The sequence below is a fragment of the Prionailurus viverrinus genome, chromosome A2 (genome assembly GCF_022837055.1).
Source record: "Prionailurus viverrinus isolate Anna chromosome A2, UM_Priviv_1.0, whole genome shotgun sequence".
In the NCBI taxonomy this organism is placed as follows: domain Eukaryota; kingdom Metazoa; phylum Chordata; class Mammalia; order Carnivora; family Felidae; genus Prionailurus; species Prionailurus viverrinus.
The window spans coordinates 144,987,045-145,009,500 of NC_062562.1; the positions used below are offsets into that span (position 1 = coordinate 144,987,045).

The 22,456-nt window shown below is 39.0% G+C and overlaps 1 protein-coding gene and 1 pseudogene across 1 annotated transcript in view; one reads left to right on the forward strand and one right to left on the reverse strand.

Moving 5' to 3' along the window:
• The window catches only part of SND1 (staphylococcal nuclease and tudor domain containing 1), a 423,778-nt gene that overhangs the window by 165,298 nt on the left and 236,024 nt on the right, over positions 1–22,456 (forward strand). The window lies entirely within an intron of this gene.
• Positions 591–22,276, reverse strand: LOC125161137 (bublin coiled-coil protein-like; annotated as a pseudogene).

A 22,456-nucleotide genomic window follows, 5' to 3' on the forward strand; every position in this document is an offset into this window, starting at 1 on the left:
CTCGAACTCACGGACCGCGAGATCGTGACCTGGCTGAAGTCGGACGCTTAACCGACTGCGCCACCCAGGCGCCCCTCCAAAGGTTTATTTTAAATATCAATGAATGTGAATACCTGTGGTAGACAAAATGATAAGATTAAGGAGGTTATGTGTGTAAGACACACACACCTGAGTTTTGTGACCACTGGGTGATTCTACTAAGAGCAGTGAATGTCAGGAGACTGTTGGCGAGCTGCCATATAAATCTTTACCTACCGCCTCTATGAAGCAGCTCTAATTAGCTTTTACCCACCAGCTCTCTCCCTCCCCAAGAGAAGGCTAGGAAATTGAATTCATTCTTTTCCTGTTTGTGCTTATGTTACTGAGTTATAGTTAGAGCATCTTTTATGTCTTTTCATCTGAATGTTGGGTCTGAATGGTTATGGTTCGGGTTACAGTCTGGTTTACCAGTGGGGCAAGGGCCTCTTTTCTCCTTTTTTAGGATCTGTGTCTTCAAATGATTTTCTCCCTTTTGAGAGCTGGTGTTTGTTTCCTTCCATCATTCATCAATTCACTAAATTTTGAAATGATGGCTTTAGAAGCCAAATCCATCAGAATGATTGATTCTCTGACGTCTCGGTCTGGCACTGTTTCCGCGCTTCCACACTGTCCACCAGGTTCTCTCGTGGCCAGCGGTGCCGCCAGCTGTGTGGAAGAAAGGTAGCACGTGGTTTGAACTCTCCATGTGTGAAGTTGTTGAAGATGAAAGACAAAGACGAATCGTGTTGTTGCTCTTCCGCTCTTCTGGTTTGGTGGTCACTAATCATAACTTTCCAAAGGGAAAATCATAATGGGATCGCAAAATGTATTAGACTTAAATGCTATTTTCTCTACCAGTGGAGAATGAAAGTGGTGTTGATAGTCTCTTTATCCCTCCCTTTACGGACACAAAGTTCCTCTGCTTTTCCTTTTCTCTCTAACCTCCGTGTTGTTTTCCTCCCTCGATTTAGTCTTCCTTTCCCCTCCCATTTCTCTGCCTTCCATTTTCCATCCCGCTCCTCAAAGGTGCGCAGACCTTCAACACGAGCAACTTCAGAATTCATAGCCTGTAGTTGCTCTCATCTTCCAGTACACACACCCCATCTGCCGTACTGTCTGACTTGGCTGTGGCAGTGGATCCCTGGGACCTTTCTGGCCTTACGAGGAAAAAAGTGATTTGCTAAATGTCATTTTTTCTTGTTTCTGTTCTTCCTCTCAGCAGCATGAAACTTGGTTCAGTACCAGAGTTGCTGGAGCATTTGCTTCTCTGAACAAGGTCCACTTAGTTCGCTTGATGGTTCCAGGTTCTCTTTGGGCTTGGGTCCTCTTGGACGAACATGAAAATTTCCAGGCTAGATAATAATTGTGGTACATTCAAAACTCTTGAGTGCTTTAATTGTCATTTCTTAGTGTTTTGGGAAAAGGGAAGACACGAATGAGGAAGCAATTGCCAGTCACTTTTTTCAGTCTGATTTCCCTTCCCACAGGGTTTCTAGTTGATGGGCCAGGGTATGTGTGTCCTTGCTAGATGTTCTAATGCCACCTCTGCTTGGTGCTGCCCCAAGTACAAGTATGAGTGAGGGGCTTGAGCATTGTATCCACAGGAAAAGAGAAACTATTTGGATGGCTCAAGAAGCCTTGGGAAGCTGGTTGCGTGGCTTAACTTCCTGGAATTCACGTTCACGTTTGTTTCTTCCTTGGCTGCGTGTCATCATCCCTGTCCTCCAAATCGTGTGTGTCCAGGGTGATGAGTAGCAGTGCAGAGTTGATGGCTCTGGGTCTTGCTTTTTCCCTTCCTTCAGAGACGCTTTGTGTTGGTGTGATTTCCATGACAAGGCAAAGATACTTTTTCCTTATAGGATTTTTTAAATTTAATTTTTAAACAGCCAGGAAGACAGAATTCAAAACGTTTTTGTGGTTTTATTTGACATAGCAAGTTCTTTACTTAAAAAAAAAAATAGATGTAGATATCAGTTTTAGAAAGCACATATATGGATAAAGTAGTGATTCTTTTTTTATTTCCTCCTAAAGATTTTCATAGTCAAATCAAGAAACTAAATGCTTTTGGTTGCTTCATTTGCTGAAACAGAAATTTGGAAGTCATTTGGCAAGATAGCCAGTGCGGAAACCTAGGATATTTTTTGACAGACTATTGTATAAAATAGGCAGACATTTAAATTAGTTAACATATCTTTTATCTTTTAGACACTTTTATTTACTAGGAAACCAATAACATTGATTTAAGTTTTTCCCTTTTCTTTTTGGTATGGTGTTCACCTCTTATATTGATTATTTTGAGTAGGTAATTTGTTTCATTTGATTTCAAAACTCAAATGATAATAAAGGGTATACAGTTGGGAGAGCTCCCTTCTACCCTCCCCTGGTCCTTTGCTAATTCAGTTTTACCTTCTCAAACAACCATTATTACTATTTCCTTGTGAATCTTCCCAGAGATATTTTAGGCCTATATAGGCAGATGTTTGTGGGTGGGTGGATATTCTCCCTTTTAACACAAATGCTAGCATCATAAATACAGTTAAAATTTTGTACAGATAACCAGAAATAGTATCCTTGCATTTGTATTTATGTGCTTAAAAGTACTAAATGGTTGTTGTTGATCTGCACAATTTAGGGAAAGCTTAGAATCTTCCTACAAAATTTCAGCCTAGTTTTCTTTGCGGCCATAATTTTCCTACTTGAAAATGTAATTATGCATTCTGCTAATATTGGTGATATTGTCCATTCTATTTTGGTTATGATACTGTATTTTGTTTTTGGTGTTGTGTTACAAATAACATTTACTGCCTATTTTGTCAGTCACAAAAGCAACACTGATTGTCTCTTCTAAAAATATATTAAAAAAAAAGAAGAAAGAAAGAAAGAAATTAAAGCAAAAGGAAACTACTACCCAGGGGTAGTATCTATTAATACTTGAGTGTATATATTCCAGTCTTCTTTTTATATATTTGGGTATTTGCATAATTTTCAACTTAGCTTGTAATTGTATATAGTACTTACTGTTTTGTAACCTTCACTATGATGGTTTCCCTGTGTCCTTAGACTTCTACCTGAGATACTTTTGTCATTTAATATCAAGTGAATGTTTAATCAATATCTTAATGTTGGCTATTTGTAGTGGTTTAGCATATGGACTTTGGAACCAAACAGACATGGGTTTGAATCTCTGGGGTAGCATTGCCTAACACAGACCTGTCATGAGCATTAAGTGAGGTACTATATGTTAAGCATTAGGTACAATGTTTGGCATATCATCAGAACTCAATCGATAATTGCAAACTACTGAGTCAGGGCTTAGGAAAATTAAGAACAGGGAGCAGTATATAATATGACGACCACAACAAACTGGTTCTAGTCTCTGTCTTGATAAGGTTGGTTGAAAGCTAGAGAGAGGGGCAACCGAAAAGGCAACACGTGGGAAAGTGGGGAGGAATAGGGAGTGAATTTTTATGAGAAACAGCAGCCAGCATTCTCTTTTGCTTAGGCCCTGTTGCCTTCAAAGCCAGTCTAACAAGTTTAAAGTCTATTGCTTGCCCTTCTTCTTAAGATTGTCTTTTTGAGCCTAGGTGCTCTTTGGCCCTTGACTGGGTTGGCCCTGACTTGGGTGCCTGACTTAGTGAGGAAGTGGGAGTGGGCGTGGGTAAGCAAGAGCTTGGAGAGAACTTTACGTGCTGTTTCCTTCTTTTCTGAGAATTCTGGTATGTTTTTCACAGCCTGATAGAGTTCCCATGGGAACTGGCAGGAGCTCTGATGAGAATTTAATTTACTGTGACCCAAAGGAAGGGAAATAAAGAGACAAGTATGCCCCATCCAGCAATTCCCCCACCCCCTTCTTTCTGAAATCCCACACTTGAAGCTAAAAATTGACAAGTCTCCTAAACTTACCTATTCAACCATACCGTTTGATCATTAGAACTAAATGTTGGATACCCTGCCTTTCCGCTCTCCAAACGAAAGCTCAATTAATTAATTCAGTATTTCAAAATATTATTTATTTGACACTTTTTCTTTTAAAAGATTTGACACTTTTTCTTTTAAAAGCTGGACTGTTGAAGAGTAGTTAATTCAGATACTCATTAAATTTGAAGTAATGCTGTGAAGCGTTTATTTCTAATTCCATAGGCAGTACATTTTGTTTAAAGTACCGCACCTGATGCTTCAAGTGAGAGTTCTCTTAAGATTTGTATTATAGAGTGATGATTTTTGGTCGTGCATATCTTTTTTTTTTTTTTTTAATGTTTATTTATCTTTGAGACAGAGAGAGACAGAGCATGAATGGGGGAAGGTCAGAGAGAGAGGGAGACACAGAATCTGAAACAGGCTCCAGGCTCTGGACTGTCAGCACAGAGCCCGACACGGGGCTCGAACTCACAGACCGCGAGATCATGACCTGAGCCGAAGTCAGACTCCCAACCGACTGAGCCACCCAGGCGCCCCTGGTCGTGCATATCTTTAGTCAACACTTAAGCAACTGAGGATTTACTGGTGCTACGTATGGAAAATGAAGTACAAATGCTGCTTTATTTTATTATTTTTTTTAAATGTAGGCAAACTGGCTATACAGATACAGTGTCATAGTGTAATTTTTCCATACTGTTACTTTCGTTTCCATTGATTCTAAATGGTGTCCTTTTTTACTGTTTAGTGCATAATAACCAAACGTTTGATTGAAATAAATGGCCAGATCTTCTATACATCCTCAGCCCTGTTGTCATTTATCACTGCAGGAAAATTGACACTTTGAATCTGTCATAGAAAGGCAGTTATAAGAAAACTTCATTAAAAAAAGTAGTGAGGTTTTATTTTGCTTTTGTAAACATCTAAGCCAAATTCCCTCATGTAATTAAATCTATTTCTCTCCTTGGTCATTGGACACAGAACAAGTGTCCAAGGCCACCTCAGTGATTGCCTTCATGTTATCTGAAACTTCATAAGCCTATTTTAAGGGCTAAACCAACTTAGGTTTAGGATTGAGTCCCTTTGGCCAGATAGCCTGGAATGTGAATTCTGATTTCATTCATTTTCACTGTGTTAATCACTTCATCTGTTTTTGTCGTCATTGTGGTAGAGCTAGCATTCCCACTGCTAGGAAAAGAGGAAGGATTCCTTTGCAGTTTCCACAGATACAGATCCCTTCCTTCCTTCCTTCCTTCCTTCCTTCCTTCCTTTTTCTTTTCTTTTCTTTTCTTTTCTTTTCTTTTCTTTTCTTTTCTTTTCTTTCTTTCTTTCTTTCTTTCTTTCTTTCTTTCTTTCTTTCTTTCTTTCTTTCTTTCTATGTTTATTTTTTGAGTGAGAGAGAGAGAGACAGACAGACCAGGTGCCAGCAGGGGAGAGGCAGAGAGAGAGGGAGACACAGAATCTGAAGCAGGCTCCAGACTCCGAGCTGTCAGTACAGAGCCCGACACGGGGCTCGAACTCAAAAAACTGTGAGATCATGACCTGAGTGGAAGTCAGATGCTTAACCAACTGAGCCACCCAGGTGCCACCATTTTTATTTAAGTTTGCATTAAAAAATGATTGCAGAATGGAGTGTCTTCATTTTGGGTGGTTCTGACATCTTGCTACTGTTTATCATCCTGTTCCTTTAGTTCTCAACTTTGAAAGCTTTGCAAACCTCTAATCTTGAACTTTTTTGTGAATAACCCCAGTGACTTCCATCTTCGGTTGTGATTTGCCAGATTTTTTACCTGTGTTTGGGAGGAACGTTGTACAGTTACCATTGATTTGTAAGTTATTTTTGAAAATAAGGAAGTAGGAGCATATGAGTGCTGAATAAAACTTGGTCAGTAATAAAAATTGGTCAGTTGATTACAAGCCTTGCGAAGACTTACGTAGAGACAGCGAATTTAGTCTCCTCCGTTATCAGTGACACACAGGTTACTGCTTTCAGGAATGTCCCTAATGCTACCTTAGATTATACTTTAACTATGATGATTTCTTGTTTTTCTTCTATGGTTATTTCTTTTTTCCTGGTTATAAAAGCAGTATATGTTCATTATAAATTTGGGAAATATGAAGGAAAAATAAAATCATTTCAAATTACTGTTAACATTTTGGGGTATTTTTTCTTTAACTTCTGTTTCTACCAGAATCAAACTATATGGCCTCAATTCTTTTTCAATTTACACTATAACCTGGAACATCTCCCCACATCCTTCAATGAACTTTTAATGTAATAATTTCAATGACTCATTTTATTCCATGGTTGTATGATAATTTATTACACCAATTTGTTCATCTTATTTATTTATTTATTTATTTATTTATTTATTTATTTATTTATTTTACCTATGACAGTATGATTTTTATTTTGTTTTAATAAATAGTTCATACCATATGGTAGAATTAAATAGATTCACTGAGCTTACAGATTCACAGACTTCCTCATCTGGGAGTATCTAAAGTTTAAAAGAGTTATTCCATTCTGTTAATCCATGGTGGTAGGTGCTATTTTTAGATAGGATTTGGTCATTTAAGAAGTGTAATAGCTTCCCACCCCTTCAGCCCTGTGCGTTTTATCTCATTCAGAAATTCAACCTTGTATGTTTCCCGAGACTTTAATTCTCTAATGGTAAATATGAATTTTAGTCCCTTTTTTCCTTGGATTTCTTTTAACCTTGCTCAATTTTTTGACCTTCCATTATCCTCTTCATTATTTAAAAATAACATAGCAACAAAGTGATCTTGTAGTTTTATTTTTGATTTGCTTGTATTATAGATTAGCGGGGATAGCTGTAAATGGGTGGTATTGGAAGATCCAGAGTCAGTAACAAGCTGGAGGCCTCTCTCAGCCATCTCATGAACTACCTTTCAGCCACCTGCATTGTATCATCCATTTATTTTAAGAGTAGCTTCTTAAATGACTCAGACTTGGAAGATTTTTGGGCTAGCTCTCCTAGACTGTAATTCTCTCTAGGCATATAAGACTTAATTTACTGAAATGACTTCATTTTACTGTGGATTACTGTTCTTATACTTTCAGATTTTATTTGCTCTGATATTTAGGATCTAGTCATAACTCTTGCATTGAATTGCTGTTCAAATGTGGGGGGTTCACATAAGTCCACTGAGTCTGTTTTCTCTTGTATAGTGGCATGTGTTTGCCCTAGGGGATACTGCGGTCCCTTTCATTCTGATTTTAAATGATTTTAAATGGCATTCATTTACTTTATCCCTTCAAATCTCAATCAATTAATTGTTAGAATTTAAAAATGAAATCTTTATATAACATTAATCTTAATAATTTTTTTAAAAGTAACTTATTATACAGATGAGGTTCTATTTCCACTCTCCGTAAGCTAGCCTAATTCCCGATTGTATGACTTCGCTATTTTGATTTCTTTGGCCAGGGGAAGATTTTATTTTTTTAATTTATTTTTTTCAATGTTTATTTATTTTTGGGACAGAGAGAGACAGAGCATGAACGGGGGAGGGACAGAGAGAGAGGGAGACACAGAATCGGAAACAGGCTCCAGGCTCGGAGCCATCAGCCCAGAGCCTGACGCGGGGCTCGAACTCACGGACCGCGAGATCGTGACCTGGCTGAAGTCGGACGCTTAACCGACTGCACCACCCAGGCGCCCCAAAGATTGTATTTTTAAGTAATCTCTACACCCAACTTGGGGCTCGAACTCACAACCCCAAGATCAAGAGTTACATGCACCACCAACTGAGCCAGCCAGGCCCCTGCTTTGGCCATTTTGTATTGTAGAAAGCTGCCCTTGCATGATTTGGGGATGTGTTATTTAACCTGAGTAATTGTCATTGTTGTTGATGTTACTATAGCTTCCTCCTGCTGTACTGTCCAACCTCCTCTGAGCAGTTGGACAAATTATTTTCCCAGTGTTCAAGGGAAGCAAAAGTGAAGGGGGAGTGGTTCTCAGTTATAGGTGTCAATTGATCACTAATATGTAGTGGAATTATTAAAAGTTGGTTTTATTCATTCTTTTTAGATTTGGGAGTTGCTTATTAGATCAACTTCAGTTAATTCTTCTCTGTTCTGCTTTCTGTTTGCTCCAGATCAGAGTATCTCAAATATGCCTACTGTTTCTTACTAACTCTGGGATTTTTTTTTTTGGTTTTTGTACCCCATAGTTATCATTGAATATTTTATCGATTTAATTGCTGTATCATGTCTATCGTGATGATTACTTGCAGGAATTTTAGCAGATGTCACTAAGAATACTCATTTTATTCGGTATGAGACAGCATGTCAATTTATAGCCTTCTATCAATTATAACCCTTTTTTTAAAATGCAGATTCTACTTGTAAATGAATCACTTCATTTAAACATGCCTATGCATATTGGTTTATCTTTTACAGAGAAAATAGAGACAGCATACTATGGACCAATCCTCTCTATTTCAGCACTTAGTTAATCTGAAATTTTAGTGTTGTTCTTTAATCTATTTAATGCATTTCTCTTTGGTTTGATTTCGTGTGTATGTATATGCTTGTGTACACACATAAAAATAGATGTAGGAGTTTCGCTTGCTCTTTTTCTAATATAGTAAGTTTGATTTCTTTTTCCTACACCTATTGGTTGTTCAAAAGTACACTTTAAGTGATTGGACTTTAGATGATCGTTTTGAGATTGTTTGAAAAGTCTCCCTGTAGGTTAATTTGCACGAAGGTCTTGCCCAGTGGTTGCAGTAAAGTCTTGTTGATAGGTGGAAACTTCAATTGCTGGTTTTCTAGTGTTTGGAGGTTGGTATTGTTCTGTCATCTTGGTGGTCCTGTCAGGAGTGGCTCAAAGTTTTGGCTTTGTTCTTATTTCCCATGGAGTTGTCTATAATTTATGTAGTAATCCTTTATTTGGCAGCATATTTTAAAATATCACTGCCCACGGCCTTCTTAGGCTGGTCTTTCGATGATCAGATTAATTTATAGCTCAAAAAATTATCTAATGAGTAAACCAACTGTTCTGTTCTTGGGATGACATCTCATGGGCGGAGAGATAGAGACTTTTCTTTTTCTTTTATTTTAATTTTTTTTTAATTTACACTCAAATTAGTTAGCATATAGTGCAACAATGATTTCAGGAGTAGATCCCTTAGTGCCCTTTACCCATTTAGCCCATCCCCCCTCCCACAACCCCTCCAGTAACCCTCTGTTTGTTCTCCATTTTTAAGAGTCTCTTATGTTTTGTCCCCCTCCCTGTTTTTACATTATTATTGCTTCCCTTCCCTTATGTTCATCTGTTTTGTCTCTTAATGTCCTCATGAGTGAAGTCATATGATGTTTGTCTTTCTCTGACTAACTAATCTCACTTAGCATAATACCCTCCAGTTCCATCCACGTAGTTGCAAATGGCAAGGTTTCATTCTCTTTGATTGCCGAGTAATACTCCATTGTATATATAAACCACATTTTCTTTATCCATTCATCCATCAATGGACATTTGGGCTCTTTCCATACTTTGGCTATTGTTGATAGTGCTTCTATAAACATGGGGGTGCATGTGTCCCTTCGAAACAGCACACCTGTATCCCATGGATAAATGCCTAGTAGTGCAATTGCTGGGTCGTAGGGTAGTTCTGTTTTTAGTTTTTTGAGGAACCTCCATACTGTTTTCCAGAGAGGCTGCACCAGCTTGCATTCCCAGAGACTTCTTTAGTAGCACAAGAACAAAAAGTCTTCCCATACTAAACTATGGAGGAGGGTTCATTGGGTCTTTCTGTGTATTCCTGTACTACTATGCTATGGAAGAATTTGTTACTAGTTTTTCCGCAGTGGACTCTTAGAGGTAGAGGCAGGAGAGGCATTGGGTCAGCTGATAGGAAGAGCATCATTTAGAATTTGCCACACGTGACACATCAGGGAGAAATGCATTGCTATGTATACCAAGGATGTGGGCAAACAGGCTAAATAATGAAAATGTAAGAGTCCTGAATCCTGAATTATAGTCCAGTTCATTTCAAGTGAGTTGAGTGTATGCAAGGAAACTAGAAGCACATGCAGCTGGTGAGAGGGTAAAAGCTGTAGGGATTGTAATTTTTGGGAGAATCTTTCCATATGGTGTATCATTTTTGGCATCCTAAACAGTGGTGTTATACTGTTTGTCCTGAGCAAATGACCTGTTGTGAGGAAGTTTGCTTTCCTCTGAAGTGGCTGTTTGGTTGATCATTTGGACCATCCCCTGAGACTTAGTCACCAAAAGATTTGTGTTGTTTTTCCTTTTTAAAAAGTGTTTGTTTATTTTGAAAGAGAAAGAGCATGCAGGGGAGGGTCACAGAGAGGGAGAGAGAATCCCAAGCAGGCTCCATACTGTCAGCACAGAACCTGACACAGGACTTGATCTTGCAAACGGTGAGATCACGACCTGAGCTGATATCAAGAGTCCGACACTAAATTGAGCCACCCAAGCGCCCTGACGAAAGAGTGGCTTTTTTTTAAAAGATGGATTTGGTTGAGGTTCTGAAGTGAATGGGTTAGGAAATTAAAATAGTTCTCTTATATGTTTTGATTCTGATGCCTTAGCTGTTTTGGTTAATGATAAGTCTTCTGCTAATGCCATCAGTTAGTCTCTCAACTGATTCTCAAGCCATTTCATGGTGGTATAAAAACTAAGATTATTGCTATCATAATAAAATCTTTTTAGAGTGGTTCTCAATGCACTTTCTGTTTTTATAGCTGCAGTCTCAAATGTGTATCTTCATGGACAAACAAAATTGGTATACACACACAGTACATCTACTCTGTCATAAAAAGACATCAAGTACTGACAGAGAACAACCTGGATAATCATTAAAAGCATCATACCATGTGAAAGAAGTAAGACACAGAAGACCATTTACTGTACGTTTTCCATTTATATGAAATGTCCAGAAAAGACAAACTCAAGGAGACAGTAGATTAATGGTTCCCAGGAGCTAGGGGAAAGGAGTGAATTGGGAGTGGCTGCTTAATGGATAAAGGGTTTCTTTTTTGGTGATGAAAGTGTTCTGGAGTTAGATAATGGTGATGGCTGCATAGCGTTGTGAATATACCAAAACCCACTACATCGGTATACTGTCTCAAAGATGAGAAGGTACCTCTGCATGTTGGTGGAATGGCTGATGAATGAATGACAAGGAGCACTTGGTATTTGTTTCTTGATGCTCTTGCTGGTTGGCATTTTATACAATGAGTTAAGTAGTGGATGGATGGTAAGGGAGGCAGCTGAAATGTATGAGGAGTCCCCTCATTAATGGAAATGTATACTTGTGCAATGACTTGATAATTCATGGAAAGGCTGTTGGATAATCACTTTTAAGTTCGACATTTGGTTAATGTGTGATTGATTCCATTCATTTTGGTATGTTCACTATCTTTCAGCTAAACTTGGTTTTGAAAATCTCTGGCTCTCCTTTTTGGAGACTAGTTACTAGATTGTTGCCTAGGTGTAGATAACAAGCTTTACACTTTGAGATTTTCTGTTAGATATAGACATGAATGTAGGAGTTAAAGGTATAATAGGGCAGTGACTGGAGGCAGTTTATTGGTATACTGAACATATTTTACCATATTTTATTATCTTCAGATTATTTGCTGCTATGAGACGGTGTTCCATTACCACCAATTGTTGGCTCATGATGTCACACCCTTCGCTAATCTATGCAAGACATTATACTAAAACAGGAAACCCCATGGGCTGACATCAATTTTCATTGACGGTCCTGTGACGATTTAGGAAATGAATTCAGTTTGTTGCAGTGGGAAGTCTGTGCTCCTTGTCTGCTTTACCAATGGGAAATAGGATTAGGACGTGAATTGGGGATGGGGCATAGCCGTTCAGACAGAAGTAGCTCTTGGCCTTAGAACTAAAGAAAGACTAGCAGGTTAGCCTTCTGCAAAATACTGGGGCTTAGTGAATGGTCAGTTGGCAGAGTATGATTTTGTATCTTTCATCCACTATTCCTCAGCTATATGGAGGGCGGCAGTTAGGTATGATATCAACCAGTAGTATCAGACTTGTCAGTGATCAGCATGCCCAAATGCAGTTTCTTGTTACGTGACAAGTAGAGAAAGCATATGGCAGGCAGGTGGTGGCTGCAGCATCATTATCAGCTCACAGTGAGGTTGGCAGTTCATTTGCAGATAGTGATGCCCACCTGCCATGGAAACAGGACACCACTGGGCACCCGGAAGCCCTCATGATTGTGTCCTCCTAATAGTGTTTAGCCTGCCCTGTATAATTCTTATTGGTTGGCAGACGCTACTGAACGGTGACTCTGGCCTCAGCCTGGGAACTAGTGTGATGTAATAGATATTCAGCATTGAAGTGTATCTGATTGTGATCAGGCCAGTTTGTTGTTTGTTTCTGTTAATAAAGGTACATATTTTCTTTTGTATATTTAATTGCAACTAGCCATTTGCTTTCTTAAATTTAATATTCTTTTTTCTCTTCCAAATGTACCTTACAAATTTCAATCTTAGACATTCGTGCTGTGAAAATCTGAAGTACCCTATAATTGTACCTTTGTTAGGTATATTCCTCCAGATTCTGTTTCTATGTCTTGAATTCCCCCAAATGGGATTGTATTATATGTTCCAGTGAGCATTTGCTTTTTCATTTGGACATGTTTGCAAAGCAGAATATGTAGATTTCCCTTGTTTTCAACAGCTATAGGAAATTTATTGAGAAGTGCTGGTAATACACTGAGGGAAAAAATAGCCATGGCCACTACCAACTTGGAACTGATGGGCTGCTGTGAGGGTTAGATCATAACTTTTAAGTATGTGTTTGTGCTTAAACTACCATGAATGTAAAGGACAGAGCACTTGTATATACATCTTTGTTACTGTAGACTAAATTCCGAAAAGTGGAATTGCTGGGTCAAAGGACATCTCTGTAATATGTGTTAGTACAGTTGTCAGTTTGACCTCCAAAGATGTTATATACCAATTTAGGTTTCTGCCAGTAGTTGGAAAATACCGGTTAGTGAAGCACATGAAAATTGAAGATTCATTAGATAAAAGCGTGGGCAATAGTGATTAGATTCAGCCGGTGAACTAGACAGAGGTAGAAAAATTGTGGTGGGGCACATTGAAAATTCCCTGAAAGTCTAGATGTACACTTGACAGTTCTCCAAGGGAGGTCTATTCCTCCTGGAGGAAATGTGTCCAAGCACAACACATCCAAAATTATTTGACAATTTTATAGGAAGTCAATGAGCTGTAGATTACTCTGTCTTACTCTGTGACTGCCTCTGAGAAATGGTGAAGCAGGTAACATTTAGTTAGACTTGTGGTACCTAGACATGCAGCTTGAATTGGCTCTTCTTTTTAGAAAATAGGAAAATACATAAAGGTATTTTATGTCCTAAGAAGCATGGAATAATTTGTCGTCCATGACTACCTGAGACTTCTCCTTTATTTAAATGGATTATTGGACACAACTTCTCATTATTATTGCCTTTGGGTAAACATCTGTTTTCTGGGAATGTGAAATGAGATTCTGGAGTTAGCTAGGTCTGAGATAGGAGTTGTCTGACCTTTGCCTGGCTCATGCTGCTAAATTACGGTCTAATGGAATGTGTTTGAGTAGAAAATCCTAAGCCCCCTCCCCCCCCCATACGCATTTAATTGTGGTAAAATGCACATTACAAAAAATTTATCATTGTAACCATTTTTAAGTGTACTGTTTGGTTGCATGACAGTACTCAATACTACCAAACTCCAGAACCTTTTCATCATGCAAAGCTGAAACTATGTACCCATTTAACAACACCTCCCCATCCCCTTCTGCCTCTAGACCTAGCAACCACCATTCTACTTTGTTTCTTTGAGTTTGACTACTCTAGGTATCCCATTTAAATGGAACCATACAATATTTCTTCTGTGACTGGCTTTTTTCACTTAGTATAATGTCCTTGAGGTTACTCCAAGTAATAATAGCATGTGTCAGAATTCCCTTCCTTTTTAAGGCTGAATAATATCCCATTGTACGTATATGCCACATTTTGTTTATCCAGTCAGTCGTCAGTGGACATTTTGGTTGCTTCCGCTTTTTGGTTATTGTGAATAATGCTGCTGTGAACATGGGATAGAAATATCTCTGAGACCCTGCTTTGAATTCTTTTTGATTGAATGTACCCGGAAGTAGAACTGCTGGCTCTTATGGTAATTCTGTTTTTAATTTTTTGAGGCACCTGAGCAATATTTCTCCTTCGTGTCTCTTGATACGTTAGCAGTGGAGACTGAGGAAATAGAAGTCTCAGAGGTTTCTTTGTCTATACAGCTGCCTAGAGCTTAGCTTCGTGAATTTAGGCTGTCAGGTGTGCAAATGATGCGTTTAACCTAGGTTTATCATTCATTGTTATGTTCACCTGGTTTCTAAATATATATTTGTGTTTGTGGGCTGGGGAGTTGGCTGTGTGCATATAAACTGTTTTTTTGTTTTTGTTTTTGTTTTTTGTTTTTTTTTAAACAGTGACTACAATACAAATCGAGAGACCTGAATTTGGAGGTGGACACAGACACCATGCGGGATGGTCTCTGATCACTGTGTGTGTAGTTTCGGGCATTGACCTTAGTTGTTATTGCTCTGTGCACGCTGTGCCTTTGATCAAGAAACTTTGTTTCATTTAGTAGGCCTCTATTTTCTCTGTGAAATACAGGGAGAGGGTGGTGTGTCTAAAGGAAAAAGACCTAGAATGTTAACTTCTATCTTGGAATCTTTTCTTAGCATCAAAACCAAGAATAATTTATATAAATACAGAAGAGCTGGATCCTTTGGCTATTTTTCTTTGTGCCATTGGCAGGCATTCCTTAAGAATTATTATATTTTTCTTCATAATTCTCCTTGGAGGTCATGACTTTCTTCTTTTAGTCCAATTCACCATTCTAACTTTGGGCTTTAGTTAATTTACCTGAATATGTCTTCCCTTTGTCTAAGTGACTCCTAAATGCCAGCTCATGGGTATGCCGGAGAAACGGGTGTGCTTTGAACTGTAGTGAACGCAGGATGGCTTTTCTGTACTGGCTTTGCTCACCCAAGCAACACCCAGCCTCCAGAGCAATAGGGATTTATTGGAAGGCTTGACAGAGTGAATATGTTAGCCTCCACTTTTATTGCTTAGGTTCTCCAGTTCGGCCTTTCGGTGAGTGGAGACATTTTCTTCATTGACTGGCGTATATTTGCAGAGAAAATGTAACCTTTTGTTTTTATCCATGTCTTAATAATATCCTCTTTTCCCCCAGTAATTCTTCTCAGATGCCATTAAGCAAATCCTCTTTCTTCATATCCCTGAGCCTCTCGGTTTTAGTACTGCTCTTGTTTTAAAGACTGAGTGACACTGTGTGTATTCTACACAAAGGCATACATATCTCTGTATATTTGTGCTGCTTGTGTGGCTGGAACTCCTCCAGGGAGAATTCTGGACAAAATGATTTAATTTTCCTTGACTGCTGCCGACCTTGGAAATTTTGGACACCAATGCCTGTGACTGACGCTTGTGCAGGGGAGGAAAAAGACCCTCACATGACTTCCATCCTCCAGACGAAAGCAGTGGGAGATGGTAGCTCTGATGAGGAGTGAGAAGAGCCATACGGAGACACGAGGTTCAGTTTCCAGTATTGCTTCTAGGGCCCTAGCGTTCTTTGTTAGGGATATGATGGCATCATAGTTAGGTATGGGGGTGAGTTATATGATGATACGGTAATGAGTAAGAGGATGGAGTGTTTGCGCAAACACTGATTACACTTTTTACATATATTGCCTGCTTGTAAGGACTGAAGATTCAGAGGATTAATGAAAATACTAGCAGCTGTGCGATTCATATAGTGGTCTCTCTGTTTTTCTCCGTGATCCTCATCAGTTTTACTTGAAATACTTTTAGTTGTCAAAATGTACTTTCCTGATTTTTATATGTGCCCATTATTTACCTCACACATAAACTAAGGAATATTTTGAGACCATTTTAATACTATGGTTGTCAAGTTGTTATCACTACTTCTAGTAATCTTTGCCAGTCTCTAATGGGTCCTTATATGTATTGTTTTCACATGTACATGTGGATCTCATGCCTGTGTATGCTTTTAATTAAATATTTGCCAAACTGAATGTTTATCAGGAAGCAGTGATGTCCACTTAAATGAATGCCTGATGTAGGGAGAGACTCTCAGCCTCTCCACAGGCCCTGTATTAAGCTGGATTTCTACCTTTCCTCTCAGAATAGATAAAAGCATCTGCCCATCCAGCAAGGTGGTAGGGGGTAAGGAGTTCATTTTGTCAGAAATACATCAAATAAGAATGCTCCTCAACTCTGTGCTTACAGAGGTTTGTAAGCACTGTAGGTTAACATTCCATTGATGAAAATGGAATATGCTCACAATAGTTCTGACTCTGGGTGTGTGTGTGTGGGGGGGGAGTTGGGAAGAGTAATTGTAGATGGAGGAGAGAGAGCCACGTGAATGTGTGTGAATAAACAACCAGCCTTAACACCTAATTACAGTGATTTCAAAGGGGGGTGTTACACAGTACATCTAGGCTGGATTGGAGAGGTAGGAAGGGAGGGTTGTTGTTTCCTTATCTTTGCAGTGTAGATGTATAATTTTTTGTCATTATATCTGTAAATTGTTTAGGTTTCCCAGTTTGGCCTTTTGTAAAAATTGTTTTAAGAGAGATCAGAGCTCAGTGATGTCCTAATGAGACCTAAATTTCAGCCTTTTTATTGTGGTTATAAAAATAAATAGTTCTCATCTACCAAGTGATCATTTTCTTTCTAGTAATCAATACGCAGCAGAAATACTAATCACAAAAGTAGATTATTGCCTTAACCTGAGTTTCTAGGCACCATCCATCCATTAGAATAAATTCCAACCTCTTAGGGCAAAGAATTCTAGAATTATGTCAGCAAATCAAGGATCAATAAAATTCAGCCATTGAATTGATAGAAGTTGCTGGAAAGTACCCTTATCAAATACAGAACAGATTTCACAATGATAGTCATAAATTAAAGGATTTTTTTTTCCTTTCTACATATTTATCCTCCCACCTGAAATTTTTTTTAGGAACTGAAAGTTCTAAAGCTTTCTAGTTTAGTCGGGTAACAGTTTTAAAAGAAAACGAAGGATAAACATTTTATTTTTATATCTGGTTTTTCATGCCATGTTTGTTCGTATTTGGTTTAAGAGTGTTTACAGGGATTCATAAAATATAACAAGCTCACAGGAGAAAATTGAGAAAGAATCACAACAGGTAGGATTATATAATAGAGGAACGAGGCCTTAGCCTCTTTAAGACTGCTGTGCCTTCAGGGAGAGTATAGGCTCACACAGTCCCGTGTGGCGACTTAAGAGCCTTGGGTGGCTCTCGAGCACTTGAATGGACCTGGTCCTGATTGAGATGTGCTGGACCTGCAAAATACACAGCAGATTCCAAAGACTTCATATCAAAGAAAGAAAATAATATCAATATCTTTTTCATATTGGTTATTTGTTGATAGGATGTTTTGTACAGTGTTAGTTAAATATTAAAAATAATTTCATCTATTTTTCCTTTTTCCGATGTTGCTAACTAGAAAATGTGAACGTGTATATGTTGCTCTCATTTGTGATTCACTGTTTTTTTTGTGACCTCGTGCTGTCTAGGACGAGGTTAGTTTGATGTCCTCTTATGAGGATTGAGTGGCTCCACAAGCACTTGTCTCTGAGTAGCTTGGCTGGGGGTTGGGGGTGGGATAGTGGGGGGAGGCCGAGAGCATGCCCAGAAGCAGGACCTAGAGACTCCTTAGCAATTTGTTTTGAAGCTCATCCTATATTGAGGTGAATGGGTGATTAAAATTTGTTTCAGAATTAAAAATATATGTGTATCAGATTTTTACAATAAATACATAAGGTGGTTTTTAGCAGGGAAAGAAGATTAAGAATATATAAATATTGATGAGTGTTGTGGAAGGTCCTGTTTTATACAGAGCAAAGGGAGACTGATCTCTGTGTTCATTGTCTTCCTAATTTAGTAAGGCAAGGAGTATCCTCTCAAAATACTTCTAGTTAACCTATTAATTAATTGAGATTATTCCCCACACTCTGCTTTAATTATCTTTGGTAAATAAAATCTCCAATAACTGGTACCTGCAAAATTAATCCGGAAAATGTGTAAATAAATGCAAAATAGTGTATCATTCTTTAAAATAAGCCCTACTTATCTCTAAGTTGGGATGAATATGTATGAAGTACATATTCTTGTTTGCTGTGGCTCCTTAAGGAGAAAAGTATATTTAATTGAGCCTTTCTACCTAATGATTTCAATAGTCTAATGATTTCAGTCAACATGCATCTTATTTATGCATATATGTGTGTATTCATGTATTTATTTATCTCACATACACTTATTTAGCACTTACTTTGTGCCAGGCTCTCCTCTAAGAACATCAGTACGTGTTTATCTGAAAATAACTGACACATAGAGCTTACTCGGAATCCGGCCGTGTTCTAAATGCCTTGTGTATACGAATGCATTTCTTCCTGTAACTGTGAGGTAGGCCGAGTTATCCATGTTAAACTGAAGCACAGAGAAGTTAGGTAACTTATCTTAATTCACACAGCTCTTATGTAGAATTGCTGGGAACCAAACCTTTCCAGCCTGGTGACTCCAGAGTCCATGCTCCTATTTAAGCTGTATAAAATAGTGTTCTACTTACTTTTCTCTCCCAGGTGCATCAGCTGGACTTGCCCAGATGATGATACTGTCTTTTCTGGGGTTCATAGAAGCTTTTCATAACTACCTGGAAATTCTGTCATGAGAGTGATGGGTCATTTAGGAGCTTATTTCCAGAGGCAGGGTATTTATTATGGCTCTTTGTGAATTTATGATTGGCTGTGTGGAATAGTGGGCGGGATTATATGGTAATTATGCAAAAGAGCCTTATATAACAGCCTTATATTAATACTAAACTCAGGCTGTGACCTCGAAATGTTGTAGATATGCAGTTGTTTTTCTCCCTTCTTTATCCTTTATACATAGTTCAGATTTTGTCATTTTGTCATTTCATTATCACCATCATAAGGCCTGTGAAGGTCTTTGGTAATTTGATTTTTTTAGAGATCAGATGTATGAAGAATACGCATCCATAGATCCTCAGAATTCTTTAGGTGTGGCCCAAAGCTATTCTGTTGAACTAAATTACTTCCATACTTTATAAGATTGTGATTTAAATTTGGTCTTAAGTTTTCATCTTCATTCCTCTGAAAGGTCCTTGAAATTCCTTTGAAGGAAAATTCCACAATCTAATGGACTAAGGATGAATCAAATTAGATTACCTGCTTTTCTTTGAAAACATCTTTGAGAAACCAATAATATGGGACACTACATGTATTTTGCTTACTTAACCTGTTAGAGGAGGGGCTGTGATTAAAGCTTCATCCCGATTTCAAAATACTCTTCTCCCCCATGTTTTGTTTTTTTATTAAAAAAAATTTTTTTTTAATGTTTATTTTTGAGAGGGGGCGGAAGACAGAGCACGAGTGGGGAAGAAGCAGAGAGAAAGAGGGGGCACAGAATACAAAGCAGGCCCCAGGCTCTGAGTTGTCAGCACAGAGCCAGATGCGGGGCTCGAACCCACAAACTATGAGATCATGACTTGAGCCGAAGTCGAACACTTAACCGACTGAGCCACCCAGGCAATTTGTTATATAAAACCCCAGAAAGGTCAACAACTTGACAAAGTGGTCCTCAAAACTGAACCTGCTCATTTCAAAGGTGTTCTTTAGAATTTTATGTCTGAAAGGGCTCCTGACTACATATATCCATTCACACAACAGATATTTGTTTACAGTATACCCTCCAGCCACTGTACAGGCCCTGTAACAACAGTTATAGTGAAAGGCATGGCCTGCCTTCTCCTGGAGCTTACAATCTATGTGTTCCAGTTTACTGTAGTAAAGGTAAGGTAGGAATTACAAAGGTCCAAGAAAACACCATAGTATACACCATAACTGACTAAGTTATCTTTTGAAATCCGAGAGTTGAGTGATACTCTAGAGTTCTAACCCAGTGGTTTAATTTTCCAGGTGAAAAAGGGAGACCCAAAGATGGGATGGGACTCTTTTATAAGAGAACCAAGCAAGAGCCTAGGGCTCCTTGGAGTCATTGCTCCAAGATCAGAGATCAGGCCCTTTTGTGTTAGGAACATGTAAAATACTTGCATACTAAACATTCTAGGAGTACCTTTGCTTGAAAAATGAGGAACGTGTCTGCATTAACCTGCTGCTTTTTAACTCCTGCCGTTCCGTATGTACTCAACCCACAAGCACAAAACTCAGGTTATCTTTTATTCAGTTAAAGACCTTGCTAAGATTTACAATTTTAATTGAAACTGTTGAAATTGTGGCTCTGTTTCAAGTGATTGACAAGTCAGTGATGAGTATCTAGAGATGGCTCCAAGGTAGAGAAATATATCTCGGTATCCACAGGAGAGGGACATAAATGCTAATTACACATTGACTTTAAATCTTGGTTTGTCATAGCTGCCTGCAGGTATGTGTCTTGGCTGTGGGCTGTTCTCAGGGCTTCATTTGTATTTGAGATTTACTTTAATAATGTTGCCTCCCCAGTGAGCTCTTTAATCTCGTATTTTCAGTTCTTTTTCTAGATAAAGGAAAAAATTGGGAGATGAATATAATTATTAATTCTTTAGGTTATTGAGGATTAAAGTTTTCTTTGGTCTTCCCACTTAATTTTCCTGAAAGACTGTTTTTGGGATAGGGTGCCTTTTGGCCTTCTGAATTGGAAGATGGTCAGGTGTTTGTTTTTGTTTATTATCATTACCATCACCCCCCTCCCCCAACATCATCAGCATTACTCATATGGCCTTCTGGATGAATTTTTGTAGCCCCTCTCATTCCTTGGCCTGTCCTTGGCCTGTATTAACTCTCACCAGCTGCATACAGGGAAACTATTAAAACCTCTTTGTTGGGAAAAACAAAAAACAAAAAAACCCTCTTTGTTGGAGGTACTAGTTGTTAGAACCCATCCTGCCCTGCCCCCGTCTGATCATATCCCTCACATTTACCTGTCTCTTTAGCTTTCGACAAGTTGATGAGACCTAGAAGTAATTCCAGTGTATACAACTGACTTTAGGAGTCTTCTATATATCTTCTTCTTGTCTCTGTTGTTGTATTATGACAGCACTTCTCATAAGAAAGATTTACCTTACCTTCAGCCCTTAATTGGCTTTCTCTCCAGTAGGGCTCCCTGTTGCTTTTAAACCGTTATTAGATGGAGCATTCAAGTGAGTGATCTGACAGTCCAAATTTTGAGGCAGCTGTCCTTTTCAAAATTTCCGTATTCATTTTTAAAATGAGTTTTTGAGGAACAGACAGATTGAAAGGGTTTTAATGGTGCTCACCAGCACTGAGCTGAACTTGAGGTCTATGCAATATGCTGTCTTCAAGCTGATCAGTGAGAACTAAAGACATGCTTAGAAAACAAGATTCTGGACTTTCTGACCGTGAGGATGGCTTCAGGATGCTTGATCCAATGTATTTGCAGTGCAGATGTATAAACCTTGGCCATGGCCAAAACCAGGTATATATCTTAATTCTATAAACCAGACCCTGTATGTTTGTTAAAGGACACCACATACTTGTTTCTTCTTCTTAAAAGTTTTCATAAAGAAAGATCATTGCTCGGTATGTCTGTATCCATATATTGTATATTAGGATTAAACAACTTTCTCATTTTAGGTTCCTAGCTTCCTAATCTCTTTGTTGTGTTTGTTCACTTTTTTGGTGTTGGAGACTCATTTAATGAGGACACTCAAGACCTGGCCTGGACAGAGTGGGGAGTGCCCTGGAATTGGTCAGGCAGGCAGGCAAGGCATGTGGGTAGCAGGCCCACACCTGACCCCAGGAAGGGATGTCAGGTGGTGGGGAGTGGCTCAGGCAGGTAGACCCACCAGCGGGCCTGAAAGCCCTTAAAGGAATAATAAGCCAGGTGGTGAGTGCCCAGGCCAGAGCTTAGTCCAAGGAGGCAGGGCTGGGTTTGGGTGGGGGCTCCCAGGGTCGAGGGACTGACATTGCTAGGAGCCTACCCGAGTTGTGTCTGGAACTCAGGGCGTGTCTGCCAGATGGACTCAGGTAGCTTCTGGAGACAGCTGTGGAGGTGGTCCTTCTCCTCCAGGTGGTCCAGACAGGAGTTGGATCTGGTCCAAGGTGGAGTTAATGGCAGCATATTTCTGCTTCCCCGAAGCCATTGTCCTCACCTTCTGCACCTGCCTCCACTGGCGCTCCCAGCTCCCTGTTGGGTCCTGACATTGTGGTCTTATGTGCCATGCCCGGCTGAAGGTAGAGGTGTCGGATGGAATGTGGGGCCACCCTAAACTGTGTGTATGCATATCTTTTTTTCAAAATTAAAAAAATTTTCTCGTCCCTTCAAGCCTTCCCCCTCAAAACTTCCTAACTGCAGCTCTTGGTACTGAGTGTAGTTAGCTGTGT